Source organism: Maylandia zebra, linkage group LG11 (assembly GCF_041146795.1).
Source record: "Maylandia zebra isolate NMK-2024a linkage group LG11, Mzebra_GT3a, whole genome shotgun sequence".
NCBI lineage: Eukaryota > Metazoa > Chordata > Actinopteri > Cichliformes > Cichlidae > Maylandia > Maylandia zebra.
In genome coordinates, this window is record NC_135177.1 from 19420642 (window position 1) to 19431555 (window position 10914).

Genomic DNA, 10914 nt, shown 5'->3' on the forward strand with positions numbered 1-10914 from the left:
GCAAGCTGGGGAGGGAGCAAGCTTCATTTGCATGTGAATCAACAACTGCGTGGCCCACAGGTGACAGAAATAGAACAATGGCCAGCCCTGGCTAAAAATAGGTCAGGCGAGGCGCAGGGATTGGAGCAGCATTGATGCGTTTAAAAATACCACACCAAACACAGCTGTCTTCTTCAGCTCCTGCCAGAAGGCATGTCTCCTGACTCCCTCTCTGCAGATGGAGGCTTGAATCCTCTATTCTCTCTTTTCTGATTTGTTGAACCTGTCTCTCTCTCTCTCTCACACACTCACTCTATTTATGTCTTCATTTTGTCCTCTCAGGTATATGGATGGAATGATGCATTTTTGTTCTGATGTACCCGCGAGAGGGAAAGAAACTTTACATGTGCACTTGATAGCAGGCGTTTTGCAAAGCAACTGATTGCCTGTTATTATGAATCACAAAACCAGTGAAATGGTGTATTAACAATTTTTTGCGATGGGGTATTTCGACAAATGCAACCAAACACCGGTGCTCTCAGGCGTAATCTGCATGTGTGACAAAAACGCAACAGGACGTGTTAAGACGAGCGAGACATCTTAAACGAACAGAAGAGTGTTCATTTAAGATGATTTAACATGTGGAGTGTTACCTCACTGCATTAGCTCGGTATATGTGTGGGGTTCAGTGTGTATTCAGGGCAGTGATGCTACTCAGGAAGCATGCTTTCAGCTAACCAAGGAAGCCAACTGTAAGATGCCATAACAGCATGATCGTAATTACATAAACCTCTCAAACTGTGTCAAGAGCACTTTTCCAGGATTGCAAATCCCATTCCCTTGAAACACTCTTGATACTGTTTAATGGAGGATTTAAGAACAAACAAAACACTACACTCCCCATTTACAATCAATAGAACCTAAATTCTAAATTCAAGAACTAAGCTGCTATATATACTTGGATGTTTTTCATTAATATTACAAGACAAAGATCTATATATTCCCACTGTAGCCCATAAAAGCCAAGTCACATGTTTTAGCTGACCACTGATGCAGGGCTGGGTTTGTGGCCAAGCAGCCTGTGCCTTTAAATTTTTCATCTTCCTTCATAATTTGACCTGTCCCCCAGCCAGGGGCGTGGAGCCAGCATGGCTATTTTTAGGTCCCGAGCTCTGACGACTGGGCTACAGAGACACAGAGAAGGAGTTTTACTGTGTTGTTTCAGCTGGACAAACATTTAACCCCTCAATCCTTTTTATCAAAGCACAAACCAAGAAGCCAAGAAGGAAATGCACAGCTTGCAGGCTTAGCCCAGACACAAAACACAACTCTGGGGCTAATGTTTGAGCATGTTGGCTGATTTGATTATTTATACACAGAGCCATCAGCAACAGTGTTTACAGTTTTTGGGGAGGTTATTTTTTATAGAAAACATATAATGGAAAACATATCTTCATATAATCTGTACAATAGTAAGGAAAATTGCTTCTACAAAAAAAATACCAACAGCATAAAACAATCAACGAATGATTGAATGAATGTTTATAGCGCGAGTGATACCTTACAGATTAAGTAAACTCCAGACTATGGTAGAATTTATGTCGGATATGTGAGCGATAACAAGCCTTCAAGTTCAAGGTAAGGATGGCTAAAGACCCAGAGCTCCATCTGTCACAGTATCCGTCACACCGGGCAAGCTCTGACCCCGTAGGCTGGCCTTAGTCATAGGCTAAAGCATAATTAATCAAGAGAGGAAGTAAAGCTGTCACGTGAATGACAATTATTATGACAAAGGGATTTCTATTTTAAAGTCCTATTTTATTATATTCTATTTCTTCATCAAATCCTAAAATTAAAAGGCCCCTGTGCAATGTTCGTGTGTGTTTTCCACTACTACACAACAAAATACTATATTTAATATTTTTGCCATTAGGATGACTAAAGATCATGTCTGGCTTAGTGTTATTTTTTGATTTACTTCATTTTTTTATAGAAACGACAAAACGTACACACAGATTTATGCTTCAGTTGTTCTACAAATGTAGAAAACACAAGCACATTACTCTGCTCTATTACAGGGAGCAGACACACATGTTTAAGTCCCAGTATCTTTTTGAAAAGAAGTTCAGGTCAACCTGCCCTGGTGCATGTCAGAAAAACAAAACAGAAACGTTTCACTGGGACATGTTAGCGGAGATTAACCTACACTTTTTATTTATAACTAGCTTCCTGAGGCTGATGAGGGATTGTGGGATTGGAAATAGCTGTCCAATAGGCAGGGTCCAGTAAACCTGCAATGTGGCAAGCCCATTATAGCTCCTACTGCGTCACTGGCGGCCTTTGTCTACTTTAGTCCTATTAAAGCATTTAAGTGTGAACGTCAGCGTCCCTGCTGGAGAGCCACTCTACTCTGCTCTCGGGTGCCTGGGCTCGACTGTCTGTCACCTCCCTCACATCAAACACAAACTATGTGTCTCTCTCTGTGTATGTGTGTGTGTGTGTGCATGTTTTGTCACCAGAGCACTAATGTGGAGTGGGGAATTATTAGTGATGAGGGAACAAGTGGGCTAGATCAGTGAAGGGCTCATAGCGCTTTCCAAAATTAAATGAACGGCCATTATAAGCTGTTTTAAAGAACACCCTATACAAACATATAGCACCCATATGCACATTACCATTATGCTGTTGCCGTTTTTAGATTGACTCTAACTTTGTCAATTAACGTGCAGCTTTCATGCTATGTGAAAAAAAATTGATGCTCTTGTTTCAAATGAGTCTACTCATATTACTACAATCACTGTAGCAGCTTCAAATCACCTCTTGAAGTTCTCTGGCATAATCACTATAGCACTGATGCCTTGTGACACACTGTGCATGATGAAACCCAGCAGGGAGGCAGAGTGAAGAAAGAAGGGAGCAGAAGTAAAGTGTTGCAACAGACATGGGAGGTGGACGAAGCTCACTCGTTCTAATTTGATCTGGCTAGGAAATGTCTTATTCTCCTTAACAGAGGATGACCTGCGTGTGGGAAGGAATGAGTCAGGTCTGCTTTGTTGTTCTCTGTTATTTGAACTTCAAAGGCAACCATGCAGCTCAGCGGGGGTGGTGGCGGGGGTCATCTACTGTTAAATAATCTGATTACACAGTGGATATCCAAGCACTCTTCCATGATCTTAATCGATAAACTATAAAATTCATTTCCCTGGCTTTCTGCCTGCAATGGTTCAGATTTCATCATGTCACCTTGGGAGGACTGTGGCGGATGTTATCATTGTCGAGTACTTATTTCTCCATTCAGAGGGGGATGCTCCTCCCCAGAGAGGAGTTGCATAATAACAGCAACTTCTCATAAGTTACCATGCACCTAAATGGCACCACCCTCTCCCCTGAGCTTCGTCTCTCTGTAGAGGCCACCACGCAGCTCCAAGGGCACCCCTGGTACATGAGGGAAATTACCTCTCCACACCAATTACTTCACCACCCTCCATACGTCAGCCCCTTATGAGTCACCATTGCTAACTGTGGAAGAAATCCTAGATCAATTTATAGACTCATGCCAGACTCTACATGAGCAGCGCAGCATACTCAGACCTCAGAAAGTGTCCCAGCTGAAAGCCAGGGTTGAAGTTTTGTCACTTCAAAACAGCCCATTTTCCCTTTACCCTGTAGCCAGTCTCATAAAAGCACAAAGGCCCTACAACTGCTGATTTGAAGGTAAAATCCAATTAGCCTGTATATCTGGGTGAGTTATGCGAGCATGTTTCCCCACTAATGATTCTGGGTGCTCTTGCTTTTATTGGGTTATTTTGTCTGGCTTCCTCTGGAATTTCCTGTTGGACTTTTCAGGGTGATATAGGTTGTACTTAACAGGTTGGATCAAATAACATGAAAAGCATTGAAAGGCGGTTATGTTTGGCAGTTAATGTTGAAACACTGCCGACAAAGTTTGGCAGTGCTGCTCCAAACACAAAAACAGACATGGAGTTTTTTGCATTTCATGTGAAGACTCTGTACGATCCAGACAACTAAACTGCATTTTCAACTAGATTTTGAAGTAAGCGTGTCTTCTTCTGCATTGTGTTTGTGAAAAACATATTTTTTTGCAATCTGCATTTATGTTTATTGAGTCAATCATATATTAGACAGGGTGGAATCCATCACCACACAACTATTTTCTTGACCTAACCAAACACAAAGCTAAAGCAAAACTCTTAACTCAAATATAATATAAATAATATAAAAATATCTGCAAAATATATATATTTATATAGTGTCAAAAAATCCTGCAAGGTATACCTCCACCACTTCATCTACCTCCTTATGTGGACATAAGGACATTTTTTTGATGAGAACACAGTTTAGATATATTGGAAGGTACTTCTGTGATGGAAGTGTAATGAAAGGGTAAGAAAACAGAGAGAAGTAAAAAAAAAAAAAAGAGAGAGAGAAGAAGAAAGTCTGAGAAATGCGAACCCTCTATCTGAGATGTAAGAGCAGACTGAACGATAAAAGGCAAAAACACAATTTCAAAGCATCCGCTTATTGTGAGCTGACATTGAGGTCAGTTTACTTTCAAACTTTGAATAGGTCCTTGATGCCATGCCTTCATCTGCTGCCATAGGCTTTCTAAAAATAGACATGTACCACAAAGGCACACTGGAAAAAGAGGGCTGCTCTCAGTACTTTTACTGATCAATGTGCTCATCTCTGCTGGAAACCATTGATCCACTGTTTGTATCAAATTGACTATGTTGTTGTTGTACAGCTTCCATCCTACATGTACTCCTGACAAGCCCGCTTTATGTTCTCCTTTGTTTCTTTTGCCAAGCACCATCCCTCATATTAACACAAACCATTGATCCTTTAAGAATATTGTTACATCAACAGGCTTAGCATTGATTAGACCTTCTGAAAGACAACTCTTAATGTCAGCTGGCATTTTAATGCACCGTTAACTAATAAATATAAAAGGGCACTTTTTTGCCTGGAACCATACTGGGTAGAATCATTGCATCCAACACGTTCTCACTCCCAACTCGTCAAACGTGTGACGCATGGTCAGGCTCCCTCTGCTGCACTTATGGACGCGCAGGGTACCCCTCTCGCGTCGGGAATTGACGTGAAGGGTCCTCCGATTGAAGAGATTGCCGGGAAGTGCCTGTTGTCGGTATATTTAGACATTTTCCAAATCACATTGTAGTGACGTATACAGAACACAATAAATTATATAATGTAAACAACTACCTGAAAAACAGGTAGAACGATACTTTTGTATGGTTTATTGCATTTACGGAGGGAGTGATGTATGCTGGGTAATGGCACAGCTAGCGACTGGGTGACTTTATTCACCCGCTTCGGCTGTTATCAGTCCATACATTAGCGTTATTAGCACAAACCAGTCCCATAGATATGGGCCATCTCCTGCTAGATTGTTCAGAAGGTTGTTCTCATCCATCCAGATGGAGGATCACTAACAGGAGCGTGGGAAGACTCCAGAATCCACTCTGGCTGGAATCCGGTGGATATGCAGTGTGTACAGGTAAGACCATTTAAACGGACAGCATTTATAGAATGACTATTAAAAGTCAGCGAGTGTCAGTAATGTTAATGTGGTTATGTTAGTAATACACCGAGTGCTAATATAACAGCTTTAAGATGCATTTGTAGATGTTATTACGTGTTTTACCGTCTTTATGGTGCTAGCTTAAAGTTACGGTGTAAACGTTAGCTTATATTGGAGGAAAGCTGTTACTGGTTAAACGATGTTAGCACAGAAATATTAGCTTCTGTCATGACTGATGAAGTTACTAGTTAATAAAGTTTTCAGTAAAGTGTTTAATCGCAGCCACAGATTGACAGCAAATATCTCGGTTAGCTTCAGTGCATCTATAATAAATATGTGCAAGTTTCAGTGCTTTGTTTAAACTGTATGATACTTATACTGACCCAGGGTCAGTGTAAAATACAATCCTAGCTGTGTGAACAAAGCCTGGCTCCTTTAATCCTGCATGACAAACCTCAGGATGCAGGTTATTATTACTCTTTCCTGCTGGCACACCTGTCACACCTGAGAGTCAGCTAGAAACTTACAGTGACGTGGACATCATGCAAAGACTGCCAGACTCTGTAATACTGCAAATGATCAGTGACTCAGGTTAACACTAAACTTTAAACGGCACCTCTGTGTCTCTGTGTGCTGAACATCTAGGATTGAGTCAGGCTGCATCAGCTGAAGCTGTTATTTGTATATATCAGTATTTTTTATTCAGGTGTGGGGAAAATACGTAAGACTGCAGTGAAGCGATGCACCAGATTAATCCCTGGCCAAAGGTATCGTACTTAAATCAGACTACTGATCCAGCCACATCAGCCGTTTGTGAGGTCTGTTTAAAGTAGACTAAAAGTGAACTGCAGGTTCCTGAGAGGTGGACTGTGAGCACAGAAACACATGTTCATACATACAGCTGCAGCAAACTTACATTAATTTTAAATAGATTTGTTACTCTGATGTCTGTCTCTGTGTTAGTCCTCTGACAGACTGGTGACCTGTCCAGGTGTGCTCTACCTGTGACTACTGGGACAGGCTCTAGCCTCTGTAATAGAAATGTTCTGTTATTCTCATTTTAAGTATTTAAGTGCTTATGCATATGCTTAGTTGTGACACTGTTATAGACTGTTCAGTGAAAGTTTCTAAAACTAGATGAACTTACTTCAGCGTCAGCAGTTTGAGAAAACAACTCCCTTTACAGGTGCTGATAAGGCCAAGGGCACAAAACAGCTTAACCATTGATCCGTTGAAGTGTGGTAGGATCAGTTTGTAACTTCCTCCCTCTTCCTTGGAATGCATAAAGGAGGAGGAGCACAACTTCTGTGGCAGCGCTGACATGACTGAACTGTGATGTTTGATGTGTGTTGGCGCAGTAATAAATAGCTTGATCACAGCTCTTTCTGTGTTGCAGACTTTATTTCAAAAATTCCACGACCCCCCCCCCCCCCCTCCCACTGTGAACCTGAATTGAATATTCAGAAGACATTTGTTTAAATAGTTCTACAAATCTGAGCTGTCGGTGTGTCCTTGGATTGTGTGGTAATAATATTAGAGCCTGCAATCTTTCTTACTGAATCTCTACTATGAGTCATGTTACCTGAGATTAATTCTATGTTTACCTGTCAGCCTGGACGAATGTGCTGTGTGAAGGAAATTAAATTAAATCAGATCTGAACTGCGTACATTTGAGGAACCTGGTCATATTTAATTGAAATATGAACCAGTGATTTTTTTGATTGCTGATTCCAAGATAGTCTTTGTGGAAATCCTGTTTGGCTTTTTGTCATTTTAATTCTCTTCTCTGTTTTCCAGAACAGTTCTCCACAGTCGCTGTCCACATGGGTCAGTGGGACCAAGAAGCACTCTGCTAATGTGGGACTCTGACCAGCAACATCCAGCAAGACCCAGACAGCGTTTTCTATCTCCCAGCTGGAGTTTTTTGTTTGTCTGTGACTGGAGAGTCAGATTTTTGTTGAGCTTCACACTTGCAGAGGTAAGTCAGTTTGCAGAGATCCCTCCCACCCTGGCTTTTATGTGCTAGATTTCTTATCTGAAACGGTAATATTTCAGTGACTGCTGCTTCTACACTCTACTGATCCCTGATGGGAGAATCATCAATTTTGGCAACAAAGAAGCCTGGTGGATGTTTGTTTACAGTCTGATGATGGGACATCATGCTCTGCATCTTCAAAGTTTGCCTCCTCATTATTATTCATACCCAGTAATGTGAAGTATGCTCATATCTACTATAACTGAACCAACCTGGTGCTCTTCATTTATGGAGGCTGTTGAGTCTGAATGTTGGATGTTGTGTATCTCGTGTTCTCTGGGCTTTGTTGTCCTCAGTCTTTTTGCAGGATCAGAAAACAAAACCAGGAGGCGCGTAAATGTTTCTTTTCCATGATGTTTCTTCAAATGTTTCTTCTGGATGATGATAAGACTGTGACACAGGATGCCACCTTTGGTCTTGTGATGAAGCAAAGCTCAGGAAGAAGTGTGATTAAATGGTACCCACATGTGTGCTGCTGAGAAGGATGTACAGGGGCACCTGCAGCCAAATCCAAGCTTCAGGTTAGTTGTAGTTGCAGAACGCTATAGACTGAGACAGCTGAGGCATCAAATGTTTGATTAAACGGATGAAAAAGAGAAGTTTCTTCCCTATAATTATCACTTCTTAAAATCTGTAGCAACTTCAAGTCTGTCAGCGTGCTGAGCATGCTCAGAATGTGACAATATATTTTTGTTCAATATTTAATTTCTTTCAGTTGCAATTGTTAAATGAAAAAAAAAAATAAAAATATATTCTTATAATTTAGCAAACTAATTTATCAAAAGAAATATACATATATCTGTATTAGTTTTAATAAATTAATTTGACACCTGTATTGAAAATACCATATTGTATTCATACAGAATCAGTTTGGTATCATTGTTTGTCTTTTCACTGATTGTTGAAACTAAGAGTTGCTTTGATCTGTTTAGATCTAAAGTATCCAAAGTTGAGCTCTGATGTTTCTTCACCCTTGTGTGTGTGATATGTGATTCCTACATGCTGGCAGAGCAGCAGTTTGTGCTCACAGATGGTGACGGTGTGGAGAGACGGTGGTGTTTCCTCAGAAGAACCAGCAGAGTCACTCGCTGACTGATGCTCGTCTGCACTGCACAGAGGAAATCAACTGACCGAGGTTTGTCCAGTGACGTGTTATGAATGTATATTTGTTTTATGCTTACAGTTATGTTTTTCTTGACAGAGGCTCTGCAGAGGTTAGACAAAGCAGAGAAAACATGTGCTTTACATTTTACTGTGATTTATTGAGATATTTGTTGCCTGATGTTCAGCAGGAATGGAGAAATGGAATCAAAGGGAGATGTTTTTGCTGTTTTTGTAATGATGTAAGTAAATCTTCAATATTATTTATTTGCTTGGTTATATTAGGAGTGTTTCTGAGTGAGGGGGGAGGAGTCATTATCCAGGTAAAGTGACGTGGATCAGTGGATACACTTGTCTCCCCTTTAAAGGAGACACTCTTAGAGAGAGACGATTAGAGTCATCCTTAAACGTTAGTGCTTTCAAATACACAAACATTTTTAAAGGACAAAAATGAACATCCAACTTTGACTGTAATACAAAATAAATCTTTGCATGTGTGTTTTCAAACTCTCAGATGGGCAGCATATCAGTCTTGGACTGTCTAACCTGCCGGAGCAGCACTGAATGACCACCACACATGAGCATGTTCCTGCAACATTCAGCATCTGATCCTTCATCTGTGTGCTGCTGCTTTTGGTAAGTAGAGTTACCCAACTACAGTAACTCTAAACACATGCCATCCATTTCTAACGGCCTGGTTACTTCCTGTCAGTTACTTTAGAAACCAAGTGGTCACCTGACCTAACACTGTTTCTTCTTCTTCCCCTTAATGTTCAAGTGTCACATGTCAAACAGCTGGAGAGGAAACTACACCAGTGTACTGGGATGTTTCACCAACACGTGCCAGATGCTGTTCCTTCATGGTGACATCACCAGAGACAGCCCCACCCACCTCAGGACCTCGCCATTGATCATGATGATTATAATGATGACAGCGAGCGGAACTAAGACTGTAAAAATCCACGACCAGAATTTTTCTTTCTAATTATTAATGAATACTGAGAGCCTCTTTCTGTGTTTTGTCTGTTTTGTTTTTTTTTTACCTCATTTGTTACTAACAAAGTTCACAAACTCACACAGTTTACATTCTGTATGTTTCCATCTTTACCAGCCACACTCTAACTGCATTTAAGAAAATGATCCTTAGAAATCGTCCTTTTTCTCTTTTGTAATTGATGATAATTCAGTGAATATACTGCGCTGCTTCCTTCTATTGCGTCACACATTGCTTTATGTTTTTCAGTGTCCAGTTATTTTTTACTGCTGTTTGAATTCTCTGAATGTTTGACCCTGTAGACTGTTTGATGGACTGCTTGTCTTCCTGTTTGTAACCGCCGCCTGTTTTTTAATAAAGATTTGGATTTCTGACTTTAACACAGCCTCTGCGTGTCCTCCCTTTGTGTCCTCTTCCTCTGTGAATGTGTTGCATGTGTCACAGATTCCTTTTATTAACAGCTTTCCCACAGTGAGTTGCATCAGCATTCATTCACAGCACATTTCAGAAGGATTCAGATTAATACAGTGATCTTACAGTCAGAATGATCCTGACAGAGTGCCACTGTAAATGATCTTTCATCAGGTAAATTTTAAAGTTCAGTATTTCAAAGCAGGAGTTATGAAGAATCATGCTGGCATTAGGACTAATAATATGTACTTAAAGTCAAAGTTTTTTAATTATGCTAGAATATTGGAAGACAATCAACTTTTACTGTTTTCCGCATATTAATTATTCTGAAATAGAGACGGTGACCCTAACTGTACAGAAGCACTAAACAGCTGACAATCTAACAGACATCATTGGCCTGAGCTGTCATGTACAGTGAGTCTGATCCTTTGCTGTGAGAGTCTGACAAGCATGTTTCTGGTCAGTTTGGAAGAAATAATATCACAATGTTGATCTTTTTTCCAATATTCCTTCTCTTTTACAACAAACTGTGATCAAAGCTACTTATGTTCACAGCATGTAATAATACTGACAGTCCAGGGCACTGTGGTCTGTTGAGCTAGGGTTAGGGTTAGCAATTCAGACATATGTAATCAATATTAAACGTCTCTGACGTGGGCCACTGTCTGCAGTGTTGGGAAATCCATACCAGGCTGGAACGAGTCAAGGTAGGTGAGCATCCACAAGAAGACACAGCAGATGCATCCTACTAATACTGACAGGACCAGGAGACTCCAGAAACCGAGCATGTTCTCTTCAGTGCCATCCTCGCCTGTCACCCTCTCTGCCCGC

The 10914-nt window shown here is 40.7% G+C and overlaps 1 long non-coding RNA gene across 13 annotated transcripts; it reads left to right on the forward strand.

Annotated features, from left to right (window-relative positions):
- Positions 1-4999: 4999 nt before the first annotated feature.
- On the forward strand, positions 5000-10053 carry LOC143421071 (uncharacterized). 13 transcript variants are annotated; one of them, XR_013100810.1, is made up of 8 exons: positions 5000-5146; positions 5439-5518; positions 6249-6309; positions 7340-8098; positions 8587-8712; positions 8870-8920; positions 9193-9314; positions 9457-10053. It is a non-coding gene; the product is annotated as an uncharacterized LOC143421071 (long non-coding RNA). The 13 variants fall into 13 exon arrangements; XR_013100805.1 differs by lacking the exon at positions 6249-6309; XR_013100807.1 differs by lacking the exon at positions 5000-5146 and having other exon boundaries at positions 5153-5518; positions 6235-6309.
- Positions 10054-10914: the final 861 nt, after the last annotated feature.